The following is a 19,933-nucleotide window of genomic DNA, read 5'->3' as shown; positions in this document are numbered from 1 at the left end:
AGTCCACTTGGGCTTTTAAAGGTCATATAAAAGGGTGGTAGGGCTTCCCTGGTGGCGCAGTGGTTGAGAATCTGCCTGCCAATGCAGGGGACACGGGTTCGAGCCCTGGTCTGGGAAGATCCCACATGCCGCGGAGCGACTAGGCCCGTGTGCCACAATTACTGAGCCTGCGCGTCTGGAGCCTGTGCTCCGCAACAAGAGAGGCTGAGACAGTGAGAGGCCCGCGCACAGCGATGAAGAGTGGCCCCCGCTCGCCGCAACTAGAGAAAGCCCTCGCACAGAAACGAAGACCCAACACAGCCAAAAATAAATAAATAAATAAAGAAAATTTAGAAGCCAAAACCCCTTTAAAAAAAAAAAAGGGTGGTAGATGGTTGAGTTTGAGGGACCCATGCTTAAGGCGAACTGTGTTTCCCAGACACTCTTTTCATCAGAAACATGGTGCCTAACTACTCTCTTTAACCTGTCTTGTATTAGTAATGTCACAAAGAAATTCTATAGTTTCTCTCTAGATCAAGGGTGAGAATCTGGAGGTAGTTTTTAAAACTCAGGAAATAGTCCATATTAAGATGAGCAAGAAAGGTCTATGAGGCTGCCTTCCTTGCTGTAAATTGTGTACTTTATGGTAAAAATGATTACTGCTTTCATTCACGTGGCAGCTGCTAATGAGCACCACCAGCCCATCGGATCATCCAGCTGTCAGGCTGGCTTTGCAGAGTGCACAGTTTTGGTTTTCCAGGGTATAATTCAGTGTCAGAAGAGTTTATGTGTGCTTAAGCCCCTGCAGCCTATAGATAGGAAACACACACTAAATGCAGTAATTATATTTTTAGAGTGCTGGGTTTGTGCTAATAAATCGGAGAGGTAAGGCTGGCAGGATTGGGGACTAGTGCCAAAGACAATAATGCCAAGAATCTGGCCTCCCACCCACGTGCTCAGCCCACCCAGATCCTAGCAAGGAGGGCTAGGGGCCCATACCTAGCAGGGAGAGCCTAGCATTCAGCATCTGGTTACACAGTCACTTGTGAATTTCATGTCTACTTGTCCCTTTTCATGAAGACAAGGAAATTTACAAAAGCCTTTTACTGATTGTGTTGGGGGATCATTGGAAATAAGACAGAGATTTATGAATGAATATTCCGTTTTAGTTCCCTTTTCTCTTCCTCCACGTCCTTTCAGTTCATTCCATTTCTCTTATGAAAACGAATGATAAATAGATGGAAAGAAAAGACTATATATACTATTAGTAAAAAATACACATGTGTACTTATGAGACCTTGGTTTTAGTTCTGACATTGCCACTTATTGGCTGTGTGACCTTGGGGAAGTCATTTTCCCTCTCTGAGCCTCCATTGCTGACTCTACAAAATGAAGGGGTTAGACTATGTAATTCTAATATTTGATGATACCAAAGGTTGAAGGATATCAACTGGCATGCATTATTGGTGATGGGGTCAGACCTGAGAGAGTTGGGGATGTGCTACTTTGTTTTGACTGTCTCCTTTCTCCCACCTCGTTTCTCCACTTACTCCATTTTCTTTGTTTCTCACTAGTGGTAAGGACCTTACACCTGGGTGTCCCATGGACCATGCTTCAGGCATTTTCCAATCCTAACCTTGTCTATCAAACTTTGTCAGTTCTGGGTCCTATTCCACTGGAGCACCTTCAGGTAAAAGAAACAAATGGATATATGATTTCATAGTTAGGCAATGATTCATAGTATAGCCTCTACAATCCGAGAACCACTTAGTGAGCACCCTCTATGTGCAAAGTACTCTGTTATTGACAATAGGGATTTAGATAAATAAGATGTGGTCCCTGCCCTCCAGACTGTTCACTTTAGGGAGGGACACACACCACTGACTGTGACGTAAGCTGGTTTGGGATGACAGGAAGGAGGAAAGCCTGAGCTGGGTCTTGCTGACTGATCAGCTGGATTCTGAAAGGCAGCAGTGGGTGGAGGGGAGGGAGGTCAACTGCAGGAAACCTAGGATAAAGGCACATGACAGGAAGCATTCAAAGTGTGTTTAGTGAAAGGCATGTAGTCTGGGAGGTGGGTAATGATTTGGATGTAAGGATAGCTTTAGGAGAAGATGAGCTGCAGTGGAAGCAGTGACTGGGGCTTTGAATGCCAGGCTGAAGAATCTGGGCTGCGTTGTATACGTGGTTTAGAGCCATTGAAAATTGGCTGGGTCCTGCCATGAGCTGAAGCTCTGTTCTCCCTAGCATGTGGTGTGTTTGGAGAACTGGGGTGAGGAGCGTAGACCCAGCCATGGTCCGTTTGCACAAGGGATCCAGAATTCTAGACTTCAGGAGGTGCTACTTTCGGTGCTAGCTCTGATGGGAGACACTTCTTATAACCCTGTAAATGTTGTAGGGATAGGGGACATTGGTAGCCCATAATTTTGGTTTTGGAGCACCTAGGAAATACCCCTGGGGATTCTTGTGATGATTTGGGAGGATCTGGAGGGGTCTGCAGGTCCTGCAGAGTGGGTGGGGGTAGAGCCAGAGAAATGCTTTTGCGTGAATGTCACTGTCTCCCTGGGAAGCCGCGGTTAGAAGAGGAGGGGGGTTCAGAGGGCAGTGAACTAGGGAGAAAAAAGGGGAATGATGACCATTGCTTTGTGGAGCCATGGTGGTGGAGATGCAGCCCTTTGACACATCCCATTGTGGGGGTTGGTGAACTTGCTTGGTCTCAGCACAAGGTTGATGCTAACCCTTTAGCATCAACTTTGGAGGTTGATGCCTCCAAAGGTCACCTCCAAAAGGTATGGGGGCAAATACAGTGAGCTCTTTGTTACCATTGACTTGAGCAGCAAACACCCTAGGAGACACCATTGGTCTAGTAGCTTTTAAAAATTTGTTGGTATCTTTAGAAGCCTGGAGATTAGCCAATGAGCTTCCTCCTGTCACAGAAAGGACTAAGGAAGATTTGAAGGAAGAGCTGGCCTCTCCTCTTTCCTCCTGGGTCTGCTAGACAAACAGGTGCTGGCAGCTTATGTACCCACTTTTGGCCTGGAAACGTGAAGAGTTAGCACAGGGGGAGTGGGAGGACCCTTTAATTCTGTATGATAACCTGAGAGCTCTGTGGAGAATGGGTATGAAAAGGCTGAGGGCTTATTTCAGTTGAGGCCTTTCACATTTCAACGCCCTGATCTTGCATTCTCACAGCAGCACCCTCTCAGATAACGCTCAACACATCCACTTAAGTAACTCGATTACTCTCGCAGGCGCTTTTACATAATGCACCTCCCATCAGGTTGGGTGCTCAATCATTCAGCACAGGACCCAGCGTCTCTCCTCTAATATCACTTTACACACAGCTAACGAACACGGGTTCCCAACAAGTGACTGCACCAGTCAATAAAGGACGGCACAATCCTACCTGCCCACGCTGCTGCCACTGCCTCTGGAGCCAATTAGCCTGCTCCTTCCTGGGTGCTGCGGGAATACATTTCCCAAAGTGGTTCTCCTGCTCACCCTGGGGTTATCGTTCTCTCGTTCTCCTTCTTTGCAGAGGGCATGCAAAACAGAGAGGCTGTGGCAGTTCCTCTGACAGGCTAGACAGGTTAGCGCTGGGAGCTGGGGACATGATTTAAATTCACCATCCAACTCCAGCGCCTTAATCCAAGCAAAGGAGTGTGTGGTAGATGTGAGGAACCCCCGCGATTCCTGATGCTCTGAAAAGCAAGGAAGCTGCTGAGAGAACAGACTGGTGTGTATATCACCCCCTTTCCTCTTCTAGTCTCATGGTTTGAATTGTTACGTGACAGGTACAAGATCCAGGAATAAATGAAAGTGCACGCTCCCTGTTTGCACGATTCCTTTCTCCTGCTCACCCCTGCCATGAAATCATGCTGGGAGTCATGATGCAGCAACAATCTCTGTTTGGATGGCTTTAGGCAGGAAAACTCACCAACATCCTAGTTTGCTCTCCTCCTGTGGAATTTTTGCCCTGCCTCTCACCCAGCACTGAGAGGACCAAATGATAAAACGTCTGTGAAAATACTTTGTGAAAGTAAAGCTCTGCACACATATATGTTTTGAGTGATAATGTGGGGAAGTGGAAACGATAGCTAGATGTCAGCAGGTTAGAGCCCTAAATTATTTTCTGTTCAGCTCTGCCACTTGCTAGCTCAGGAGCCTTGGACACGTCACCTCACTGACATGGGACTGTTTTCTCATCCAGAAACTGGGGAAGATAAAGCCTATTTCATAAAATTGTTTGAAAATTAAGAGGTGATATGTGTGAAGAGTTAGAAAACTGTGGAGTATTGTACACATGGAAGGAATAATTTGTTATTGCCTATGTTGATTTAATTGTGGCCTTAATCCAACTGTCCCTGGCCCTTGGGTATTTCATTTGCATTTTATTATTTTCCACTAGTTTTTATGCTGCTCTTTCTTTAGTTTGAAAAAAGCCTCCTCTCTGTTTTAAGTCTTCTCAATGAGATAATAAGCTTCTCAGGCAGAGCCTGCATGGTTAGGTCTGCAGTGGGTTCTTCAGCAGCAGCTATCAATCCATTGAAGGATTTGTATATAGCCAGTGCTTAATAAATGCTGCAGATCCACTGAAGTCACTTGAGCACTCAGAGATCCATGTTCTGAAATGTTACCTCATTTCTAAGAAAGATGCTAGTGGTCTGACTCAAGGGAAGAAATAAAAAAGTGAGCCTAGAGAGTTATTCTTTGATGTTCTCTTCTTTCCTTGATGTTCTTTTTCTTGATTCAATGAATGAGTCTGGTTCCCTAAGCCAATTATGAGAGTCAGTCACTCATCATAAGTTCTCTCCCAGTGAGGGAGTAAAGTCTTTAATGATGGGGCCTTGTTGTAACTAATGGAATGAGACTGGAAGAGATATCTCTTGAATAAAACTTATAATCTCTGTTCCAGTCTAATATAGCATCTTAAACTCAAAGATGCAATAGGATTAAAATACCTTTATTTCTCCAGATTGGAAATATCAATGCTTTTGAAACTTTAAGGCTACAAATCCATTGTATTTATATATAGTTTTGAGCTGGATCAATTTCTATAGGCACTAGTTATGGTATGTATTGTGAATTTTGTGCCTGGGGTGAGATTGCTAACAGCAACTCTCCACTTCAATCTATTAATTGCTTATTGAGTTCCTAGGAGGTGGAAAACACTGTGCTGAACTTGTGGGAGACATAGAGACGGGGGAGATATGGGCCCTGCACCCACATTAACTCCTACCCACCCAGGGTCTGCATCGCAGTAGGTAGGGGAGCTGGAGGTATGTTCCTTTGCAATTATCAATAAATGCTTTCTCTCAGCATGCGGAGGCTGAGAGAATCAAACCCCACGACTTCACACCTCCGTGCTTTATTTCCTAGAGTCCAAGCCTTGGTACAGAGAGTCATGCCTCTTTTCCTGATTCCTCCACAATGACATTGGTCACAATAATCTTTGGCAAGTTTCTGACTTGTCAAAGGGATTTCTACGATGACTGACAGCATCGTTGATGTTGAAAAATCACGGATTAGAAAGATAACAGCAGTAAAAGGAGATGGGGAAGGTTAGGATTGGAAAGGGAGCAAATGTGGTAGGATCAAGGAAAACTGTATCTGGTTGAAGGTAATTTATGTACTCCTGATCATTTTAAGACATTTCCCAAGGCTGAGTTGATGTTTTTTCCCCTCTGCCTTCCTCCATCTCTAATCTATTTCATCAAGTCACTGCGTGGAGGCCTGGAATGCCCTCGGATTCACTACTATTAGCTATTAGATCGAGATTCCAACCGTAAATAGACTCAAATCCAAAGTTATTTCAATGTTCCCACAAAGACATTGTTTCTTTAATTATGAAAGGTCAGTGTCATACCCTCCAGGAATACTGGCCAGCCGTGGAAAAGTCTGCTGCTGCCTCTAGAGCTTCTCCTCTTGTGGCTTCACATCTGGAAACTTCCCTAACGAGATCCAGGCAGTCTTCGGGGAGCCTGGGACCTCGGCTGGTGGCTGATCCCAGGGCAACCACAGCCTCTCACAGAGGCGTCTCACGTTAACCAGCCGACCACTGCTGCGTAACAGAGACCCTCCTCTGCGTGTGGACACTGTCACTCCCACCACAGAGGAGCTCACGGGGTGGCAGGTGTTAGGTGGCTGGCGGGTCTTAGGTGGCTGGCGATGGTCCGAACGTTGTGCGCAGGCGCGGCCCCACCCTGTGAACTCCCGCGGAAGGTCTCGCGTGGTTACACGCTCTCTACCCCTGCAGAGATCCTGAGGAGACTGAAAAGGAGGCCGCTGCTGACAAGGCTGCGACGCAGGAGGCGTCTCAGAGACAACGGGCTGTGCCAACTCCCAAATTACTGCTTCTCAACCCTGGGTAGCAGGCTGGTCTGAAGGCGTGCGGGTAGGAGCCGCAGCCCGCCACTCGGGACTGAACCGCGGCTCCACCACTCGGGCCACACAACGGGCAGGAACAACCACTGACTGGTCTTAAGCTGGCCTTCCACAGACTCGTAAACAGAAACTGGAAATAAGGTTGACAGAAAATAAATGGTCCTTTTGAAAAAAAAGAAACAGAGCAAGGCCCAGACAGTGGGAGTTTGAGAGGGGAAAGCCTTGAGCGAGGAAGACTTCCCGAGGGGCTAGCCTGAACTGGAAGGGACTGCCAACGCCTGCTATCTCAGACCCGCGGCGGCCGCGGAGTGAGCGCCTCTGTGGTGGGAGTGACAGTGTCCACACGCAGAGGAGGGTCTCTGTTACGCAACAGTGGGTGGCGGGTTAACGTGAGACGCCTCTGTGAGAGGCTGTGGTTGCCCTGGGATCAGCCACCAGCCGAGGTCCCGGGCTCCCGGAAGACTGCCTGGATCTGGTTAGGGAAGGTTCCAGATGTGAAGCTGTAAGAGGAGAAGCTCTAGCAGCAGCAGCAGACTTCAGCACAGCTGGCGGGCCGGTATTCCTGGAGGATATGACACTGACCTCAGCCGGGTTTTTAATGGCAACAGTGGCAGGAGCAGAAGCTTCTCCCAGATTCTCTTTAGATTTATGATGTAGATGTCATCGCTTTTCCTCTTGTAGACGTACTGTTCCATTTGGAAGTCAACCACCTCGGTTGGTTTCTGCTGCAAGGAATTTGAGGACGTCAAGGGCTCTGCACATTGTGAAAGTTTCGTTTTAAGTTACGGCAGGAACCTAGAACAATGCCGTATGGACCCCTCCATGGGAAGCGCAGAAAGGCCTTGCTCTATTTTTTGTGAAGATCTCTTAGCTTTCACATGATAACTCTCCAACTGATTGAGGACTTAGGCTCTACTTATTCTTGTCTTCTTTGGCCAAGGACCTTCAACCACGCCCTGTGGTGTTGTCGACTCCTCATCACCCCAGCTGCTCCACTGGTTAATACCCCTCGTCAAGTGTGGCTTCTACAGCTGGACACGATATTCCAGGTGGGTGACCAGTGTGGAGCAGGGATTCTCGCTGACCTTGTTCTGTACATTATTATGTCCAGGTATATAGCTCGATATCCCTTACAGGAGCTTTCTGAAACCTTTATAAAGATGTCTATGGAAGGGAGATAGTTTCAGAAAGCAGAGATCAGAAACATAGGACCCTTAGAATGTTAGTGTTAACATCCTTAAACTGGAGAAATTTTCACAGGAAAAGAAATCCCCATAAGAATACTATAATTGTGAATTTGTATCTCCAAAGAGTTTTAGATTGGAAAGTCATCCTGAGGAGGTTCTTTTTTTTTTTTTTTTTTAATTTTTATTGGGGTATAATTGCTTTACAATGGTGTGTCAGTTTCTGCTTTATAACAAAGTGAATCAGCTATACCTATATATATACCCCCATATCTCCTCCCTCTTGCGTCTCCCTCCCACCCTCCCTATCCCACCCCTCTAGGTGGTCACAAAGCACCGAGCTGCTCTCCTTGTGCTATGCTGCTGTTTCCCACTAGCCATCTATTTTACATTCGTTAGTGTATATATGTCCATGCCACTCTCTCACTTCGTCCCAGCTTACCCCTCCCCCTCCCCGTGTCCTGAGGAGGTTCTTGTAAAATGTTTATAGTTATCCCAGACATGCCTTGTCTATACAGAATTTCTTGGACTGACCTATGTATTTCCCTCTTAGAAATTTACCCAACTCTTCTACCACGGAAAGTCTGGGTTACGCTACTGTGGTGGTTTCAGATTGGTCAGTCCATGGCATTGGGTGAAATTCTCCTGGAATATGCAGCTTTCTTCTATAAAGGGGAAGAATGTGGGTGGAAGTTGGAGTATTGAAAGAGCTCAGAATCAGAGGATGGCCTCTGGGAGTAGCTTCAGGAAGCCTCAGGAATGACTGAGGCTCCAATGAGATAATGGGAGTAAAAGCCACAGACCACAGGTATGAAGTTCTATGAACATATAAGGAGCGCAGTATTGTGAGCAGGCTCTTGTCCAGTGTGGTAGGGCGGGTGCTAAGAAGCCTTGCAGTCTGCTCTGGTTCTTATAATATAGAGCTCCTACCCGGTTTCCCCTTTGCTGTATTCTAATCCTAATTGCTACCTTGGACAAGTTGCTTAAACTTTAAGCCATGTTTTTCTTGTTGCTACAGAGATTATTTTACTACTAATGACTAATTCCTTCTCCAAGTTTCTTCCAACCCCTCCCCTACTCTTATAGATAGTTCTGGAAGTGTGTATCCTAGGCACTGGTAATCATTATCACCTTCCTGTGGCCTCCATGGTGCGAAGTCCGGGACATCTATCTATGGCAGTGTTGTCCTGGGCAGAGTGGAGGAGGGGCTATTTATTATTAGGTTTTGACCAAATTCCTTGAGTCATAGGCAGTATGGAGTGGCCAGGGCCACCCTGACCTGCACCCCATGCCTTCTTACCCTGCAAGCAGTGGCATGAGATTGGGGGTGGGGTGTAGGGTACGGACACTGTTTCTCTTTTCTCTGGAGGAAGGGTAACCAAGGAAGTTTGAAGTGTCCTTGGATACACTGCCAAGGTCTGCCTCTCCCGTAAGCATGGGGCCAGGAGAAGGAACTGGGCTCACTGGGTGACGCCCAGAGGTCAGAGCAACCCACCACGTCCTCCTTCCTGAGTGAATGTGGTGGTTTCCCTGGGACCCATGTAGGGAGAGTACTTCTGTGATGCCAGTACACTCAGTAGCTTCTAATTCAGCCAAGCCAAACCTTCCACATAAATCATCCTTGTCTCAGACATTTGCTTTTTACCCAACAAAGTCATCAGATCCTTACCTGGAGTTATGCAAGAAATGTTTTAAAGGAACCCTGTGAAATGAATTCCTTTTTCCCCTGTTTCCTTCCCTGGCCCCTCTGCAATCCCCATTGTTCAGCAAGAGATTACTGCACAAACCAGGCAACCTTTCTTTCACTCAACAAAGAAATTTAGCGATCTCTGAGGCTGTGTCACCTTGCCAGCAGAAACACTGAATGGCAATAGCGCTGAGAGTCGACACTAATAGCCGACACCAAATTAAACTGCCAGACTCAGTGTGATGTAGCTCTGTCACCTCTTGACACTTCTGATGTGAGTACAGGGGCTTCTGCAGGAAATTCCTCAGCTGTAGTTCATGACGCATCATCTTTACATATCTGTCCATCTACATTTGTCAGCAACGGGCAATTCTCAGATGACTTCAGTGATTGTATACAGATTGCACTACCTCCAGACATAGTAACCACGGTTTTAACTCTTAGGGCTCCTTTAGCTCTACCTTCCCTGCTGACAAGGCCTGGTTACTGGTGTTGCCATTCTCCTTGTGTTTCAGGTGGTGATTGACAAAGGCTGATTAAGAAGGTCTCCTTTCTTTTTTCCTACTAACCAGTATCTCAAATTCGTTCCTTCTTTCCAACTTAGCTATTCTGTGGATGCATATTTTCTTTGATGTGTATTTCTAGAATGTCATCTCAAAACGTGTATTTGCTCATTAATGGCTTCACTTACCATTGCCCTGATGGGGAAAATATGTTTAGTACAGGCTCATCTTGATAATCAAACTTGTTTGCTTCCCAGTGGAAAATGTCTTTGATTTTTCCGTGCCTTCCTGGCAGATCATTTTAGTATAGTAATAGCTGCTAATGTGCCAAGATCAGCGGCTTGCTGATTCAAAAAATATTTTTAGACCCTTAAAATTCTCAGTGGTTATTACCACCTTAGGTATTTATTTCACACATTTGTTTACATCTTCAAGTTTCTACACACTCTGAGGAGTAAGTTAAATTGCTTTTCAGGGGGTGCAAATGTGTTTTTTCCCTTGCGTGTCTTCCTAATATGATTCTGGAAAGAATAGTCTCAAATATATAAATAGTGGTGAGGACATGGGTGTCTCCAGCTTTTGGTATCATAGTACAAGCTGTATTTAAAAAAACTTTTTTTGGGGGGATTCATTGCAATGATACTACTCTCCATATGCATTTCTCCAGAATGAAGACTACACTTTTTCACAAACCACATGTGCGTGTTTATTTTTTGTTTTTGTTTTAAGGAGAATGAGCTTTTCAGTGGTAAGGACGATGCTTTCTTGTTTTTAATTCATTGATAATAGAGCATTTGCTGTCGTTGCCATAGTGACTGGGAAACGCTGTCCCATGCTGGCTCATGAGGGCCATTCTTAGGCCAAGAGTAGTGCTGTCCCTCAGGTTGTAAGATTCATCTGGTAGTTGCTCTTACTTGGGACGCCTAGTCACTCCTTGGATTTTGGGCCACTGATGAGGTTCATAGTGTGTTTGAAGACACCCCTGCAAGGACACCTCTGGTGGCTGTGGTCAGTTGTGAGGCCTTCTTGAGGGTGGTAGGGGTGTGAGAGTGTAGCAGGGGGTACGCCCAGTGCACTAACTAGAGGTGGCAATCCATCCAGAATGGACTTTCTAAGGCAGGTGAAATTCCTGTTTAAATTTCTTGAAATAGTCTGAATTTAGCTTTAAAATAATCGGGGGATGGGCGAGTAGAGGTGGTGATGGCAAGTAGAGATGAAATAAGATTTACCAGGAATTTATAGTGTTGAAGCTGGGTGATGAATATATGGGGTTCATTAAACTATTCTCTCTGCTTTTGTATATGTTTTAAAATCCCTACAATACAAAGTTAAAAAATGATATTCAGTTTCTTGAAGTGGTAAGTTATGACTGTAAAATGAAACTACATTGATTTGATTATTGTTAATGATCTTGCATTGTTTAATAGATGAATCCATATCAAGCATCTTTAATCCTAATTTTATGTTGATCTCAAAAAGGATTCAATGTGGACTCTATTTTCTTAGTTCCTTTTGGACTTCTCTATTTTCACAAAACCACTGGTTTTGGTGTCAGCCTTAAGCGTAGGTCAGCTCCACACTGCCTGAGGGAAGCCTGACATTTGATATACTTACCTGGGGTATTGCCTGGTACTTCAAGAAAATAAGGATCCCCCTCCACACCCCTTCACCCTAGAGTTCTCCTGACAATTGTGGCTGTGGAGAAGGGGCATTCTGAGAGGGGAGAGGGGGAGGCAGCGCTCACAAGACTGTATCCACATGAATCACATTTTTATACCTATGTCACCCCATTTGAGTTTTATTTCTGTTCTTCAAAGTGCTGTCTTGATTCAGAATGCAAGACACTGTTACATTTAATAAGGCTGGTCTTTACATCAAGGAGGATCATGTCATGTAAGGTTTATGGCATAACAGTAAGATTAAATATCTCACACAGTCCAAATTTCACATGGGTTTCATGAATGAATGAATTTTAAGGAGAGCATGCTTAGGATGAATTCACAGAACACAGTTCTTGACTAATACACAGGACTATAGTCTAATACAGCCCAAAGCAGGAACATATTCCTGCTTACTCAGAACCATTGTGGTAAGGTCAAGTCCCAGTATATCGAGCCAGCCTGAGAGAAAACAGCAAATGAAGTGGTGGGAAAAAATGCTTTGAATCTAACTTATAACTCCTATCTTAAACATATTTGGATAGAAGGTACTTAGGACATTTTTGTAAAATGATAGATATCTCAGCAATAAGACAGCTGTGAGAATCCAGTTTATATGATTTGAGATTGCTCTGCTTAAATATACATTTGAGATGCTTATGAAACATGGAGTTATTGGAATAAGTCACGGGGTAAAAACAAATTGAGACTGGCTACTTAAGGCTATGTTTCAGAGGCTGTGACTTGAAGTGGCTGAGGTAAACAGCTCACTCAGCTGGGGATTATAATGGGAGTGCTGACAACCCTCACTAATTAGGATGCTCTCAGGCAGCTCTGTAATAGCTGCGGGGAGCAGCTATCAGTAAACAGTGTTATATTCGGGGGGGTCACTGCATCGGGTGTCTCTCTGCACAGCAGAGACTTCACTTGCCTTGCTCCTAGCAGTCATCTTGCTTCCAGCTCTTTCTTTAACACCCCAAGGATCTCAATGCCATTCTCCAAGAGACGCAAAGAATTCTGAGCTTACCAGCAGTCTCCTCCGCGGGCAGAGGGTGAAAGATGACACCTGCAAACACACAAACTAATTATAACCCTATTTAGTTCCTGTGGTTGAATCTCTGTGTCCACCCCCTTTGCCCTTTCCCACATTTAATTCCTATTTGGTGCAGAGGGAAGGATTATTTCTGGAAACCAGCCTTTCCCCTCCAGTTCTCCCCCCAGCTGCCAAACACAGGCAGTCATCCTGTGGTAATTAACAATCTCATCGTGAGGAGTACATTTTACGGTACTCTTGGTCAGGTAAATTCTAAATTAGCTCAGTTAAAACGGGTCATAAGACACAATGCTGCCGCGTCTATTAGCTCCTGGACCTCTGCCAATACACCACACTATTTCGGGAGCTGGGCTTCTGGCAAAAGGAATCATTACCCAGAGATTATGGGCAGGAAGGGTGGTGTGGGGGACACCCAGTAATGGTGGCTTTCTCTCGTTCTGGCTTCACTTTCAAGTTCTGGGGTGATAAATGAAGGGTTAGAGAGGACTGACTGCGGGCAGGGTAGGGTATGGGGATGCTGAGGGACCTATCACTGAGGTCACTGTCCCTGCCATCACCCGGGATTTCTGGGGAAAGGCTGCTGCCAGGTTCACTCTTGGTTTCCCAATGGCCCTGAAGAGGATGGAAGGGCTTCTCAGACACTGCAAAGAGTGGTTTGACCTCCCCAGGCCATGCTCGCAGAATGAGATCGAGTGGAGAAAGACGGGGGGCTCCAGGCCCTTCTTGGGCAGAACATCTGGATGACTTTGAGCAAGTCACTTTCTCCTTTCTTGTCCTGTTTCTTCACCTACTGATTGAAGAGGTTGGGCAGTAGGACCCCTGAAGTCCTTCCTGTCTCAAACATCTTGTGACTCTGGCATTCTCTGCAAACCAGTGGAGTTGACCTGGGATGTTTTCCTGACTCTCTAGAGACAGCTGTGGGCTCTGTGGGCCCAGGCTGGTGCCCTCCTTTGGGTGGTGTTTAAGGCATGGCTGCCTCTGGTTCTGAAAATACATCTTTCTAAGATTTTTCTGGCTATTTTTGATGTTCTGAGCCTGCAGGGAGCAAGGAATTCAGCACAAAATAACCCACTGTGTACTGAATGCCAAGAGAGGAACATTTAACTTCAAAAAGATATGCAAACAAGCATATTTTTTAAAGGACCTACAGTGTGCCACAGCAGTTTTCCTGGAGTACGTGTGTGTGTACTGTGGGGAGGGGTACAGGATAGATTACTGCCATGAACAAAATACTCTCTCTGCCCTTAAGCAGTTTGCAATATAATGGAGATCAAAGCGGGCTCAAAGAATTCCAGGGAGTGAAAAGAAATAAAGATGGAGGGTTGAGTTTGAGCTGAAGTGTCCAGTAGAAAAATTTGAAATTGGAATGAGAGTGGAGGAGAAACTTTTAAAAGCATAATGGTATTAGAGTCCCACCTAGATCTGGGATGGGAAGCATTTGGTGGCTCTTGATCTTGAGGCGCTGGTATTGCTAAGGATTCCACAGCTTTACAACTTCTGGGTGTAATTTATTAAGCAAGGGGGTCTGTGAAATGTAATTTTAAGCCTCTCAGACTCTGTGATACACAGCTGGGGGATGGGAGAATGACTGTAGGAGGTGATAAAGAGCTTGGATTGGATCCACAGGGCAATGAGAAACCACTTTGGTACATTAAAGTGTGGGTTGGTGTGCTCATCACCTCATCAGAAAAAAGAACTTTGGCAGCGGTCAGAAGGTATGATGGAAGAGACGGTCATAGGCGTAAGACTAATAAAATAACAACAGCTCAGATCACAGAAGATGAGATCTACAAAATTTGTGAAATTTTAAAGTCAAGAGATAAAAGAAAAATATCATCCATATTGAAATATATGCAATATTTGTTTGAAAATAGTCATGTACAGATGGATGGTTTAGAAGAAAAAAAAAAACAATAGCTACCATCTATTGAATTTTTATTATATGCCAGGTATGTTTTACTTACGTTAAATGTTATCTCATTATCCTCACAACAATCCTATGTGGTAGGTATTGTGAACCCAATTTACATATGAAGAAACTAAGTCTAAGAGACATTAAGTGACTTGCCCAAGATACACAGTTAACAACCATGGAGGATCAGGTTACAAATGGGGGAGGGTCCTTCCTCGAAGTCTAGACTTGTCTGATTCCAACTCTTATTCCCTATGAATATAACCTGATTTGTTCATGAAACATTATGCTTGTTATATTTATAATATTTTCCAGTAATTTTTAAGAAAAATATGAATTTTGAAGCATTTTAAGGTCGATGAGTAAAACATTTAAGGTAAGATGTAAATGCAATACTACCAAGACCCAGTGCCCTTCAAATGATTTCTGAAAACCACTGACAGTTATGTAATCATCATCATCATAGCTATTGCCATTAAGTGCAAACATCAGAGGACAGACATCCTTCAAGAACTGGAGGAAGATTAATTTATGACCCTGAAAGGAGACTGCCATTTTCACAAGGGAAGGAAGGAATTCAGGTGGACTTCCCTGTGTTGACTTTTGAACTAGAGATTCAAGGAAGTGTTCCTGACTTCCTGCTATGGCTTCAAAAGACCCAGAGTAGAAGGGGAACTGAAAGTAAGGTCTTTTTTTGAAAACAAGTGCTTTTCATGCCAACGTGACATGGAAAGAGTTTTCTTTTGTATTAAAAATAATATTGACATCTTTGTCTCTGCTCAAGTTTTTGTCTGACTCACAGTAAACTGGAAAAAAATGAAGGTGATGATTCCTTAATGTTTCGCAGTTGGCAGCGCCATGTATAATAAAATTAAAAATGATTAAAGGTAAATTCAGTGACAAAATGGGTGATTTAAGTGCATTTTTCCTTTAAATGACTACAAAAAGTTCTTGTATCTCCTTGACTACTAACGTAGAACTTTCTGATATTGGGTGTTGCAGGTTCCTGGAATGATACGATTCTTTAGGTTGTGCAGAATTTTCTCCTTGGAGACTTGAAAACTAGTTTCTCATCTGAGATAGTTTATAGGTAACCTTCTTTATGAGGAGGAGGGGAGACCAAGTGGTCCCGTTGGGTTTCTTTCTGATTTTATAAAATGATAACACCATGTCATACTTTACCATTTATTTTTTCCACCTATATCAGTCTTGGGCTTAGGCATGAAGAGCAGGGTCCACTCTGACTAGTTAAAGCAAGAAAGGGATTGACATAAAGGATATTAAAGGTGGGGAAGAAACACACTTGGGGTCAAGCTTCTAGGATGATTACCCACACCCAGCTGCAGAAAGTGGCCTGATGGGAAAGCCTGGAAGCTGTTGAGTACCAGATGATGCTAGGAAGCCAAAGTTACTGCAAGTGCTAAAGCCACCAGCCCTGCTGCCAGTTTTGTGCTAGAAATTCTACCTTGAACTACCGGAGAACCTCCACAGGCATTGCTGCCTCCACCACCCCAAACTACATGTCTCTGCTACTCCTTTCTCCAGGAGCAAGGGACATCCCATCAGCCTGTCATCAGCATTGCATACTTCCCCCAAACAGTGTCATCTTTGTGTGCTTGATTGGCAGAGCCTAAACCTCAGGCCTGTGTCCTAGCTGCAAGGGAGGCTGGGCATTTGTGTTCTGCTTTGGGGAGGTTGGATTCACAATGTGGGGATTTCCCCAGACACAGGAAGTTGATTCAAAAGCTAATGGGCCCTGCGAAAGTGGCGGATGTCACTACTCCATCCCAGCCAACTTCCTGCTTCCAAGTATATGAAGGAGTGACATGTGGGCAAGAAAAGACCAGAGGAAATTTTTTATCGAGAAGCTCTATAGCAGATGTGGTGGGTGTGCCACCCATATCCATTGGAATGTACCATATTATGGTGCTCTGTTGCTTCCAGCTGCCAGCATCTGCATCTCTTAGCCCAGGGTGGGAGTGCTGGGGGAATTAACACAGCCTCCACCAACTGTCAATCAATCACTGAGCTCAGCTCCCTTGCCCCTTGGGTGGGATAACCCAGTGGCTCTTGTTTTACCCAGTGTCCCAGAGTTTCTCCCTGGGAATAAGCCCCAGTTGTTCACCGTGTAGGTGGCTTGCTATCTGACCCTTTATTGCTTCCTTCCCTGCCAGGTCTCACTTTGTCACTTGCCTACAGGTGTTTCCTATGCCTCACAAGTATACACCCTGTGCCTCATTTGGGGTCTGCCTCAAGGGGATCCCATGCTAAGGTGACTTTTTTTGCCCTAGGTGCTCTAACATTCTGAGTTAATTCTTTACAGTGTTTAATGAGGAAAGTGAGGCTTGGTTACCAGCCTGACTTTCATAGACGACTTCCTCGCTCACTGACCGTGAAGTCTGTCATGGAGTAGGCTGCTCCAGGGCAGGGCTATACCTTCAGGTCTTCAGGCTTGGCCGCAAGAGCCCTCACAGCTTCTCCCTGCTGCCCCCGGCAATAGTTCAGCGGACAGAAAATCACTCCTAGGACCGTCCTCTGTACAAATTGCTGCTAAAACACTTTAAAACAGTTTATCTCACTTCTCTCAGAGCTCTTCTCTGTTCCTTTCCAGGTGGCAGAAGACAAAAGAGACAGGATAAAGCAGAATAATTTTGAGCCCTTACAATGCCAAAAAATATAGGCTCTCTGCCTCTTAAGACTAGATTCTCTTTCAACAGAGGGAAGTAATTTCCACTTTGCTCTACAAGAATAAATAAAGCAATCACCATTCTGTCAGTTTTCTGGCTTGGCATTCTTTCAGCTGATTTTATATCCAGCAGTGCAGCTGTCGACAGAGCCTTAGCTAGGCTGAGCTACCTGCAAACCTTTCTAACGTACCTCCATAGGAACATTGGAAACTCTTTTCTTTTTTTTTTTTTTAAGAGCTATTCTTTTTTTTTTTTTTAAATTAATTAATTTATTTTTTGGTTGTGTTGGGTCTTCGTTTCTGTGCGAGGGCTTTCTCCAGTTGTGGCAAGGGGGGGCCACTCTTCATCGCGGTGCGCGGGCCTCTCACCATCGTGGCCTCTCTTGTTGCAGAGCACAGGCTCCAGACGCGCAGGCTCAGTAGTTGTGGCTCACGGACCTAGTTGCTCCGCGGCATGTGGGATCCTCCCAGACCAGGGCTCGAACCCGTGTCCCCTGCATTAGCAGGCAGATTCTCAACCACTGCACCACCAGGGAAGCCCGGAAACTCTTTTCTGAGAGAGCCTGCATACTATAAAAATCAGAAAATGTGTACATAGCTTTTGAACATGGAATGGAACAGAGTTTCAGGACCCCTTCAAAGCATGCTTTTATAAAATAGCTTGAACACATGGAGAAAAATCCCTTTTCTAAAGTTGCTTTCCACGGGCCCTCTGTCTCCTGGCTCAAGCTGCTGACCGGCCCGTCCACCCCTTTATGTGTGTATGGGCTTCCCGTGCTCCTGTCCCTTTGCTTTTTCCAGATATAAAAGTCAAACACTCCTACTGCTGTTCCTTTTCTCTGGAAACACTTGACCCGTGAGTTTCACAAACACTCTGTTTTCAAGTTGTGGAAAATGGAGGCACAGAAGAGAGAAGTGATGTCTTTAGAGTTATTCATGGTGTGGAGGGAAGGAGAGCTGCCTTAGAAAATGCTCCCTTAGGAACCAGACAGAAAGGCTTTCATGCCACTTAGTGCTTGAAAAGAACCACTAGAAGGGGCCAGTGTGGAGGGCGCTTGAGGACGAATTTGACAAATACTGCAGAGTATAAGGTTTTGTTTCTTCCTTTCTGCAAATTATTTTTCGGAAAATAAGGAGTTTTCTTATAGCTATTTAGTCAATACCGAATTTCTGTTGAACACCTACTATGCGCTAGACAATGCTCCAAACCAGGGGTGAGCAAACTTTTTCTGTAAAGGGCCAGATAGTAAATATTTTAGGCTTTGCAAGTTATACAGTCTCTGTCACAACTGTTCATTTCTGCTGTTACAGAGCAAAACCAGCCATAGACAATACACAAATTAATAGGCCTGACGGTGTTCCAATAAAACTGTTTATAAAACCTATGTTCACAGATTTGGCCCATAGGCCATATTTGCTGATCCCTGCTCTAGGCACTGGGGATACAATAGTTCAGAAAACAGTATCCTTGCCTTCAAAGAATCTACATTCTGATATAAATTCTACTTTAAAATCTAAATCTTTACCAACAGGCATTTGTGGTTTGGGCTAAGCATTCAGCTACAGTATTGTACACGGATTCAAAACAGGCCTAGATGGAAGTGAAGATGGCCTGCCCTAGAAACTTGTGTGAAGTGACCCAAAAAGTGGCTCTAAAAAGATGTCAAACATGCTTATGATTAGTTTTATTAAAATTACTTCATGTAACGTGAAATTGGCAAAGAAGAAATATTTGTAAATTGGTAATTCTAGATTGATTCTGTGGATGTAATTTAAATATGTATGTGAATGAAATTAAAATACTAGCTTTCTCTAAGTAGAAATCTGACTATTTAATTCACATTCTGGAAATCATATATTCAAGTTGGCTAAAATACTTTTTGGGGACCCTCTCTTTGCGGAAATGGGAGATGCCTTCTATTTCATCTCCTGAGCTATCATCCTCTTCTCATTCCTTTTTTTTCTGTTAGTTTTTATTTCATAGTCATAAAGTTAATTTTGCAATCCAGCTAAACTTGGAGAGGGATAAGGAAAATATGGAACCCAAAGAACTGCAGTGGGATCACAAAAATTATAGGATATTTCGAGCAGATGGGGGTGAAGGGGTGCTCTCCTGAGCTACAGAAAGAATGGTCTGGTGGTTAAGATAAAACACAAGTCAAATTTATTAGATTTGTCCACAGTCAGCAGTGGTGATCTTCTTGCTGGTCTTGCCATTCCTGGACCCAAAGCACTCCATGGCTTTCACAATATTCATTCCCTCTTTCACCTTGCCAAAGACCACAGGTTTGCCATCCAACCACTCAGTCTTGGCAGTGCAGATGAAAAACTGGGAACAGCTTGTGTTGGTTCTAGCATTTGCCATGGACAAGATGCCAGGACCCATATGCTTCAGGATGAAACTCTTATCAAATTTCTCCCCATAGATGGACTTACCACCAGTGCCATTATGGTGTGTGAGGTCACAACCCTGGCACATAAATCCTGGAATTACAGTATTCTGTGAAAGCAGGAAACTTTATAAACACATCCTTTCTCCCCAGTGCTCAGAGCACGGAAATTTTCTGCTATCTTTGGAACTTTGTCTGCAAACAGCTTGAAGGAGACACAGCCCAAGGGCTCGCCGTCAATGGCAATGTTGAAGAACACGGTGGGGTTGACCATGGCTGGACAGTGGGAGAGGCTCCAGGCGGCAGCGTCTGCAAGGCCCTCTTCTCATTCCTTGATCCAGCTTTCTCCCTGCTTCTACTCTTGCTCCCATACCCCCCACATTCCACTCTCTATAAACCTGTCAGAGTGGTTATTTTAACATAGAAATCAGATCATGTGCCTTTCCTGTTTAGGACCCTCAAATGGCTTCCCCCCACATTTGGAATACTATCCAAA

General features: G+C 44.6%; 1 pseudogene; it reads right to left on the bottom strand.

The window, feature by feature from the left end:
• Positions 1-19,214: 19,214 nt before the first annotated feature.
• Positions 19,215-19,714, bottom strand: LOC133085176 (peptidyl-prolyl cis-trans isomerase A-like; annotated as a pseudogene).
• Between the last annotated feature and the right edge of the window lie 219 nt (positions 19,715-19,933).

The sequence above is a fragment of the Eubalaena glacialis genome, chromosome 2, assembly GCF_028564815.1.
Source record: "Eubalaena glacialis isolate mEubGla1 chromosome 2, mEubGla1.1.hap2.+ XY, whole genome shotgun sequence".
In the NCBI taxonomy this organism is placed as follows: Eukaryota; Metazoa; Chordata; class Mammalia; order Artiodactyla; family Balaenidae; genus Eubalaena; species Eubalaena glacialis.
The sequence above is the reverse complement of the archived record's forward strand: the minus strand, read 5'-3'. Positions and strand labels throughout refer to the sequence as shown.